This window comes from Dreissena polymorpha, chromosome 2 (genome assembly GCF_020536995.1).
Source record: "Dreissena polymorpha isolate Duluth1 chromosome 2, UMN_Dpol_1.0, whole genome shotgun sequence".
NCBI lineage: Eukaryota > Metazoa > Mollusca > Bivalvia > Myida > Dreissenidae > Dreissena > Dreissena polymorpha.
In genome coordinates, this window is record NC_068356.1 from 11,252,286 (window position 1) to 11,263,034 (window position 10,749).

General features: G+C 33.4%; 1 long non-coding RNA gene across 1 annotated transcript; it reads left to right on the plus strand.

Moving 5' to 3' along the window:
* Positions 1 to 7,961: 7,961 nt before the first annotated feature.
* LOC127865856 (uncharacterized) lies at positions 7,962 to 10,599 on the plus strand. The gene is made up of 2 exons (XR_008042790.1): positions 7,962 to 8,986; positions 9,351 to 10,599. It is a non-coding gene; the product is annotated as an uncharacterized LOC127865856 (long non-coding RNA).
* The last annotated feature ends 150 nt before the right edge of the window (positions 10,600 to 10,749 follow it).

Consider the following 10,749-nt stretch of genomic DNA (forward strand, 5'->3'; position numbering starts at 1 on the left):
TCAACCGTGGACGTTTCCTGCACTTCTAGTGATACGCCTTACGGCATCTCGGTATTTGCCATACAAAGCCAAGCAAAGGGTGTGCTACGTATAGCAAGAGTAGTTTTCAATGAATCAGCATGCAGAATAACTTTTCTATCAACTATAACAGCATCGCAATGCGAGTGCATAAATGGAACAGGTGTAACATGCATTATATCTGACGCCAATACAGTTAATTTTGGCGATCAATTGTTCTGTTCGAAATATATGTATCCCGGAAAAACTGATTTTTGGAAAAAAAACACTAATCTGCTGGTACAAATAAAGCTGACCCATTTATAATCCTTTCAAAATCACATACTGTATCAACCGTTATGATTTTAACTAAGCTATCATTGGTTGATATAACTGACCAGCGTTGTTTTTACCGGGATGATTAGTGGGGGTTTTCTAAACTTTTGCTTTTCCGGGATCAGTCTATTGACATTCTTACCAGAGTCTCGGGGGCATTCAAGCAATGTTGTGACTTTGAATAATCAAGGTAAGTATACATCAAAGATTATAAATTGCATGTCCTTAATTTTAATTACCGACGAAAGCCTTATGTATTCAGCTGTCTCTATGTCCCATTTATTGAAGCCTGTGTAATTAGTACTTAATATTTAAACAGCACTTTAGGGACAAAATCTGCATGTCAATTGTGTGCGTTGTCAAACAAGCATATTAAGTATTGTGCGTGAGTTTTCTTTCTAACAGATACGTCGCAAACGTTAGTCTAAACAATGAACGCTGGAACAATAAGCACCAAACAAAATTCAATCACTGTTTTGTAGAGGTTTAGCATAGGCTTTTACATCGAAAAGTCACGGGATCAATTCTCGCGACTTGCGAAACTTTTCAATCAAGTTTTTTGTCATTAAACATGTCCGTGTCTATTCCAAATATCATAGTGTTATTGAAATACTTTAAATAACTTGTAAAAAAGCTTTAAATTGTGAACAAGTCCATTTATTTACCCTGTTTTGTATATTTAAGAAATCATATTTGAAATCCCAAGTGTTTTGTAAAAAAATCCTTCCTGATCTATCAGGTACGATTTAAACATTGTTTGTAACGATTTGAGTTAAATATGAACTAAAAATCAATGTCACATATTTAAAGATACGTTTCAATATATCAACTATTTGATATGGTGTTTTAATATCAATGCTTAGGTACGCAATATGAACTGAGTAAAATGAAATATTTCGGGTCCGCTTGCTTTTGTCTAACAAATGCTTTACTATGTGCCATTCGTACTAGTGATTTGTGTAGGATACTTGTGTATAAAAACTACACATTTCATGACAGTATTCATTATAAATATTCGCAACTGCAGCATTTTTGTGTGAAAACGTGGGTTCCGTTGCAGATGAAGCTGTATTGTTCTGAACAACTTATTTTTTAAATGACTTATGAGAAGATATTGTGTGTGTTTTTTTATCTGTTTTTCTGTAGGGGAATTACAGCACTTTTATGCTTATATTTTATTTTCTGATTGTTAAACCTCATCATTTATACCAAATAAAACTTGCTTAATCAAAATGTATGTTCACAAGAGTGATTTTTGTTATTAAATGGTTGTTAAAAAGGGGGAAAGATCGATGGTTTAAAACATGGAATGTCTGAGAATCCTTAAATCTGTCGGTGATTTTGTATTAAACTTTGATTTTGAATGTACAATATAATAATTATGCCTTATGTTTATATTTAATCAAGCCATTAATATTATGAGTCCTAGTATCTTGATGCTTTCTGTTTAATAAGGTTTAACCTTCGTACGAGATACATACAAGATAAAATATATCGTTCGCGTTGAAACTTATTTCTTAAAGCTTGGTTCTTTTTATTAAACCCAATGTACCATTATTCTAAAACATGCGTATTAATTGAATATAATGAACAATATGAATTATGGGACGAAATGTATCTGCATAGTGACTTTTTAACTGTTTGCAACGTAGATAGCCATGAGTGTACAACGACAGCACTTACAAAACAAATCGCAAAAGAGGAGATGACTACTATTTTTGACAACAAAACAAGCACAGTTACCGCGACGGTAGAAATGCTATCACATGCTGCAAGTAAGACATATTAACATTGTCACATTAAAAGGAATCCTCATTTAGAGCTCGACTGATAACTATTATGTAAATGTCAGTTATATGCCACCTTGTGCAAAAGTTAACTATTATAATACTTTTTTTTCTCGCAATGTTGTTTGTTATATTTTATATAAAACATTTTTTGTATCAAAATTTAAAAATGGGTATTTCAAAATGCATAAACAAACAATTTAAGCCCATATTTCTCTAACTTCAATACATTTCTATGTGAAAATGTGCATGTTATATAAATAGAAATAAAAATAAAATAAATAAACGAAATAAGAAGCGGAGACATAACACGATCTCAAGTAATACAGCGGTGTAAAAATAAAGCCATTCGGCTACTTACATTGAATATAATTAAGCCCGCAGGACCAACACTAGGTGTATACCTATCAATTATTTCAAAGTATAATTACTTGCTTGTTACTTAAGTTTTGTCTGATCGCGAGAACATATAATTCAATCATTTCTTTAATAGACAATAATGCAGATACAATCGAGACAAAAACAATGTCAGATAACATTTTGGACAAAACACACGCAGACTTTAACAGAAGCGTTCACCATGTTGATATAAATGCTGCTGGTTGACATGGTGAGAAATAGTTTGTCATTTATTCGATTGTAGTATAGGTTTCATTTTTCGAATTTTTCTGCTATCGTAGGTGAGTTATATGTTTTATTAAAAAATTGAAGCGGTGATCTGTAAAGTTTCGTATACCTGAACAATATTTAAATCAACATCAAACATGTTAGATGCAATTTATTTCATGGCTCACATTCATCGGTGGTATATTGTTATAAGAAACACACATTTCGTCATGAAATCATATTTTCAAACATAAAAAACTACTTGATATCATACGCTGCGTGTCAATACTTTCAGATACCTTCTATAAAAAGTTTATACTGATACTAAGTTCTTCAGCAGTGTCTGTGGTCATTATTGCAGCATCGCTGGTGATATATCTCTACAGGAAATACACTCGTTTATCAGGTAAGTGCACGTTTATGTTTTAGATTGAATGAGATTTGTATATATATTCAGATCTAATCATTATCTGAAAATATCAGTACACTAACACGTGTTCCAACGGATATATTAATTAAAGTTGAGTATCAGTTTTTTAGTTGCAAGGTAGCTTAAACAATTTGTATGTATATAATGTTCATATAGTTATACCAATTAAATTACATTAACTAAAATCCGCTTATATCGAATATACATTTGTCAAACTTAATCAATTTGTTCAATACCTGAATAACTTGTAATAATGTTTTCTTTGGTTAACCCCCAATAGTTTATTTACAAGTTGGAAGACGTGAATTTGTTTTATAGTGTTTAACATTACCATGTGAAATTTATTATCATTTATATAATATAATTTGGACAAACAGATGCGTTTGTTTCTATCGTTGCACCAGTTCATGATACCTACCACACAAACGAGAACACAAATGCGGTAGTGTCTGATGTTGTAGAAGAAAACAAACAATCGCCAAGTGACATTGACTTGCAGTTGAAATGTACATCATCTGGACCATATGGAATATTTTATGCAAATAACCTAAGATAATAAAATGTGTACTGTACTTGTGTTCAGAAAATAAGTATACACAATGAGTACGACTTTGCTATAGTGTTCCTAATGCACGCGAATGTGATACACTAGCCATCTGGACTTCAATAAATATGTTCATAGCTTTAAGTTAACAACCTTTAGTCCAGACTTATTAAATCTGATTTATTTACATACAAGCCTGTCCTGTCGAATTTGTTTCACTGATTATTTTGTTTTTATATTTACAGGCGCCGGAGCGGTTTCTGATGCGAATTCGTATGTACTTATAAAGTTTTAAACGTTTAGGTCCATTTATTTCAAGTTGCGGATATCTACACGATCACACCCCATTAAATAACCTGCATAATTCAATATTTTTATGTTTACATGGAAAGGTTTCTACCAAATATATTCAGGCTTTTAAATGATGCATATTCTTTCTGTTAGTGGAGGTATTTATCTGGTAACAATTATAAATGGTTGAAATCCTTTAAAAAAAACTATTTACACTCTAACATAATTTTTTCCGATACACGCCTCCAGTAACATGTACCGTGGTGTTGCGTTTTTTAACATAATCCGCTTGTTTCAAAAGCATCCTAAAGCATTTTCAACCTAATGGGTGTAATTGAAGCGAGTCATTTAAAAAATACTAACTTTTGTTAAATGCTGTTGTTGTTGTTGTTGTTGTTTTTTGTTGGTTTTCAGAAATAAAACGGGTTTCTACGAGAGCCTTGCTGGAAAGAGACCGACGGAACAATCACAAGGCATCCCTTACGCCAGCAGCTTGCGTCCTAATTAACATGCACATTTCAAACAAGCGTCAGTATCACTGTGATGAGCTACAAGAAATGGCCAGCTAGGCATTGTTGAAAAGGACAACGCAGACTTAACGATCATCATCTGCATTTAAGCTCGATTGCAAAGAAAGCCTAAGGCTTATTTGAAACGCTCTCGAGTCCGTTTACTTGGACAAGAACCAGTACTTGGTGTCTATGCGGGAAATCGAAAGAACGCTCCCACAGTGAGGATCGAAGTAGTGACCTCCCGATCGCTAGGTCGCTTAATGCCAACCGGACAATAAATTGATCATAAATGCATTCACATGTACTCTTATGTATTAGCGTTCATATTTTATTTTGAACATGCTGTTATTAAACTCCTAATATTCTTCATATTAGGAAGCTTAAATACACCTACAACAACTGTTTGCGGGAAGGTGTAAAAAACATATGTCGTTTGTTGTAAAATAACAAACCCCGATAATATCAAACCTTGTGTTCATCGCATTACTGTACGCAGATCGACAAAATGATAACACGAGAGAAAGATCATGCTGGAGTTGTCATTATATACCATGTATGCACACACTCATGCTGAGCTTTGTACAGCATCCTGTAATGTAAATGACAGTTAGTTGATGTATTAGTCAAGAAGAACTGTACTACCTATACAACCGTATCTTTTAATGTTAACGACTCTACATCAAGGTCGAATATTTAGCAAATTAACTAATACTACGTTATGAAACTCAATCGCAAAAGCCTTCAACATTTGATAAATGATTCATATGCTTATGTATTGGTACATTTTTTTGCCCGCGTTTCGCAAAGTCAGATATGCAAAGATATGTTACTGATGGTTGTTTTTGGTGGATTATTTAGGCGTTGCAAACTCATTTTGATAGAAAAGAAATATGAATGAAAACGTCTTAATAAACACAGATGATACGCTTTATGTCAATAAAAATGAAGATTTTTGAGAAAAAAAATATTACACTTAAGATTATTTGACCAACACGTAGATTGATCGCTTTGTTCATAAAAATCCAATAAAAGTATATTTAAACCAAATCTACATGCGTTTATGAATTGAACTAGACAAAAACACGATAAGTGCCCACTTGTTCATCGAAATGCAGCAAAGGTGCATATCTGCCACAACTAAAGCTGCGACTAAAAGTTTCTGTAAATGATCCATTAACTCATGTTTACAACGTGTGTTGTTCCATTGTTCATCATTGCTGTTTTTTTAATACTTTGATGAATCATGATCTATATAGTAATTGTTCGATGAAACATTTCAACTTTATCTTCCGCAAACTAGCAACATCGCAATAATGCGCCTTTTTAAATGAACTTGTCATTTTTAAAGGATAACAGTTAATGGAACCGATATCGAGTATTGTTTAAGAGCGGTTGAGTGTTGTTTCTTTTGATATCTGTACGTGTAGACTTGATCAAGTCAATAGTTTGATTTAAGAACATATTTTCAACTGATTTTAGTTATAGAACCATTTGAATAAATAAAAGAATCTAAACAGAGATATATGTTATTGATATGTATTATAATAATATGAAATGGATAAATGAATATTAATTTGTGTTGTTTATTGGGTGGTTTTACAACGATACGTGTGGCATTTGCTTATTCAATATTATTCTACAATATAAAACAGATTTGAAACATGAATGTTGATATTTTATGCCACTGAAGGAGGGCATATAGTCTGTCTTTCCGCGTTAAGGTTTCGCGTTAAGGTTCCGAAATATGCTCATAACTTCAATGTCGCTTCAGCACCTTTATATTTGGCATACATATGTATCTCATGGAGCTGCACATTTTGAGTGGTGAAAGGTCAAGGTCATCCTTCAAGGTCAAAGGTCGAAAATACAAATCCAATAGAAGTAATAAGCTTCAATGGGAGATAATTATATATACCTGCCCAATGATAAATAAAAAATCAAAGCGGCGCAGTAGGGGGCATAGTGTTTCTGACAAACACATCTCTTGTTCACATGATACGTCTTTCTATAAAAATGAAAAAAAGATACGTCTTTCTAGCCACTTACGGGGGTTCGTAAACCTTGCTGAAATACTTTTTATGTTATCGTCGGATGAAGAAATACGTCTTCAATTATTTATATTAACATATCTCCAGTTACCATAGCAACACCTTTTCGTCAAAAAAGAACAGAAATATAATTAATTTTCCCTTAATGGCTCTCTTACCGCGTTTTATCAACCTTGAGTCATAATTGAAATGTCGCAGCATGCAAATTATAGTTTTCTATTATTTTTAAGCCATTTCAAACACAAATTTTTCTGACGGCAAAACTGAAATTTGATGCAAATTCCTTATAAGATCCTCTATCCACATACCAAGTTTCATCAATATAGCGTACGTTCTTTTGGTGTTAACACAAGATCCATATAAGGACGCACACGCACACACGGACAAATGGACGGACCAGGAACAACCATAAACCTATGCTTTAGTTTATGCGTTTATTAGATGATGTTAAAAATAGTATTGATTAACGTTCCTTGCGACATTTCACTTGCGGCGTTTAGGAATGGATTATCAAATATTTGAGAATCCTAGTACAATCGCTCTTTTAAGCGATACAATGTTGAATGTCTAATTTGAATAAAGCAATACGACTAACTTTCGATAAATAAAAGGACGTGCATTTTTTAGTAAGTTCGAATATATATATATATTTATTTATTTATTTATTTCTATTTTTATTTATTTATTTATTTTATTTATATGTATTTATTTATTTATTTCTGTCGATTAGAAGTCTCCATTTATTTAAATTAAAGGATGTAAAGACTCGTGTTTAATTTTAACTCTAAACTAATCAAATAGTTATTGGTATGCATTAAACATGAATTTATACATTATCTTAACAATGACACTTTATAAAATTTTCTCGGCTGTCGCTGAGTCTTCTGCATTCCGTTTTCGAAAGAAATCTAGGTCATAACCAACTGTTGACAGCTACCCTAGACACAATAAGTATACAATTTAAGTTGGGATCACCGCCTTGAAACGGTCAATATAACGCATGTGGGTATAAACCCGATTATATGCACCTCTCACTTAGCTCAGAATTAATTACAAACCAAAATCTATTTAAAGACGCGACAAATTTCACACTTAGCTGTTCAAGACATTAGATAGACAATCTATCTGGAGTTTCATCGATTTCGTGCATACGAGCTGATTACTGACCACTGTTCTTACCAACAGGGCTAGCTGTGCATGTGGTTAACTGACAGCTAGACGGAAGAAAACACATTTCGTTTACCACATCATGCTTACATTCATATAACAATTTAATCGATGAAAGATACTATCTAATACTACTTACGCATATATGTTCTTGTTGTGTTTTAAAATCATTAGCCTAGAAAAGAAATATTCTTATATAAAACCAAAGTATATACATATATATATGTATAGTTTCAGATTGGGTAAAATGGTGGGTCAAACGTCCATTTTACCGCCGTATTGTTGGGTCTTTAGTCGATTGTCGGGTCCCAAAGTCGATTATCGGGCACTTGGACCCGACAGTTGAAGACCCACTTAATAAAAGGCTGCTTAACATCCTCATGACTATTTTTTAATTCAAATTTGCGTATGTAATTTTACTCGAATTGTCGGGCCTATATCTCCCATTCGCAAACTTTAGATCAAACTCCTCACGGCAGTTACTTCCCTTGGGCATCTTCTAGAATAAGGGAGGCCACTGAGCCCTTTTCGGAAAGTCGCATATCTCCCCTGAGTATTCTCCGGAATTGGAGGTTCTCAATCGCTGGCATTCGGTACCCCTCGCAGATTATCATAATACTTATCCGATGTTTGACGGAAAGGGCCGAGAATGTGCGATTGAATCGCTGGGTAGTATTGATTTCCAGTAACAATGGCGTCGAATGAGAAAGAAAACGATCGTTATCTGTCTGACATCGAAATTGACAAATTAAGTGTTGCACAATTGAAGGATTATTTACGATTTCATAATCATTATGTGTCAGGGAATAAGAATGAACTTGTCTTGAGGACAAAAGGCGTACAAAAGCTAGGATTAAATGATCGACAGCTGCACAGGAATGCGGAAGTAAATTATGAAAAAAGGAAAACAGAAAAACTTTTTACGCCACTCGGTGAAAAGCTGCCACATCCAGATGTATTAAAAACGTTGAGTAGTGACTTAATGGACTTTCCTACATTAATAGATAGTGACATCTACAATTATTTTGTGCTGAAAATGAACACACAAAAACAATTGAGATCAAAAAATTGTATTATGTTTACAGACATAAACACAGTATTTTGTACCATGACATAAGTGACAAATGGGAACATTGTTTTGTTAAATGCAAAGTATTACCATCACTACCGAGTGCAAATGTGAAAGAAAACCCAGATCACAGTGTGTGGCTCTGTCTGTCAAAGGTCACTGGACAGGTTCATTCAGCGGAATGTAATTGCACAGCCGGGTGAGTGTACACAGTTTTTCATATAAGTTCTTGCAATATTGAAACGAGGTTATAAATAATTTATCAAGAGACATGCCTCTGTTACAATCCTAGTTGCAATAATCCAACTCCCAGCTATATTTACCCTCTGGGTTGTGAGGTGTACGAATGTACTCATAAACCCTCAGAGCATTCAAGAAGAACTAGTAGTTACGATCCCCGAATCGGCATTATACCAATCATTTTCATAGATCTATATACTGGTCACAAGCTATTCTCGGGATGGACCAGTTTCTGGGAAATTTTCATCAAAATTTAGATGCTCGAGCAAAAAAAAAAGTGCAGTTTGAAAGTATGTCTAATTATTATGTTTATATATTTTCAGGAGCGGAGAAGCATGTATCCATATTGGTGCATTTATGTATGCCCTTTCTGATCTCACTGCTAAAAAGAAGGACGGCACTCTAAGATCAACCTCAAAAAAATGCGTGTGGGACAGATTTAATAATCCCCGGAAAAGAAAGCGAACGCCTAAAAAGTCTAGCGAATTTACATTTCGGAAACATACCTTTGAGTCAAAATTAGAGCCAGTCGAAAATAACACCAGAAAAGAACTTCTTGCGATTTCTGTAAATGAGAACAGTTTCCGTTCAAAACTCGAAAATATGCAACCCAACAGCTGGATGGCTTTTGAACTTTGTAGAAGAGAAGGAAGAGGTGAAATTACCAAAGTTTATAGAAATTGGATATAACTTTAGTGATAGCGTAGATCTGAATAGTGAAACTGTGAAGGATAAAATGTCGAAAATGATGGATATGCTACAAATGGATGAACTTGAATGCCAAAGTATTGAAAAATTAACCAGAGGTCAGGGAAAGAACGTACTTTGGGAAGATGAAAGAAAATTACGTGTAACTGCATCCAATTTTGGTGAAGTAATTTTACTGAAACAAGAGACTGAAAGATTTAAAAGAAATTGAGTGCAATCTTTAAAGAATAGTAACAAATATGAATTTAAGATCACAATTGTGAATTTCTCGCAAGCTTACCCTTGCTCCTAGAATATGTTTTTATAATTTTGATGTCTCACTTTTCTCTAGAGATTAACCCTTTACTTCTTAAATATGTATTTTCAAGCTTTTGTAGTTCCTTAAAAAGTTAAATGTAATAAAGTACCTTTATTACTAAATTTAAGTTTTAAAGGCTTCATTTCCAACCCTTAAATACTGATGAGCAGCAAACAGTATAAAACCTGAACAGACTGCGAGTTACTAGCATGCTGTTCTGGTTTTATGCTGTTTTCACTGTGCTTCCAAGTGGAATAGGGTTAAATAACAAAAGTTAACGCCAGATCAGAAAATAATTTAAGTAACAACAGTACAGGACATCATTGAGGTCCCTCCTTTTTTATGTTTCAATAGTCATTTAGCTCTACAAAGCATATAAATATTGTACATAAAAGTGTATGAATGTATAAATATTTATCAACTGTTCATATTATGAATTTTACAGTAGTACATGTAGAATGCTTTTCAACGATTTGTGTACGGTTCATTAATACCATCACAACGTGATTGTCAATTGTTATTCCGCTAAATTGATTTGCTCTTAAAATGATAAATCATAAAAAGAACTTTTGCTATGTTATTATCCATCACTTATTACCTTACCTGTGTTTGGAGAAAAACCGAAGGGTTTACGATAATAATCTGTTTCAAAATGTTAAAATGATATGAAATTAATGAGTGGCAAGCATGAACCAAATTAAGAAAATCAACACAGA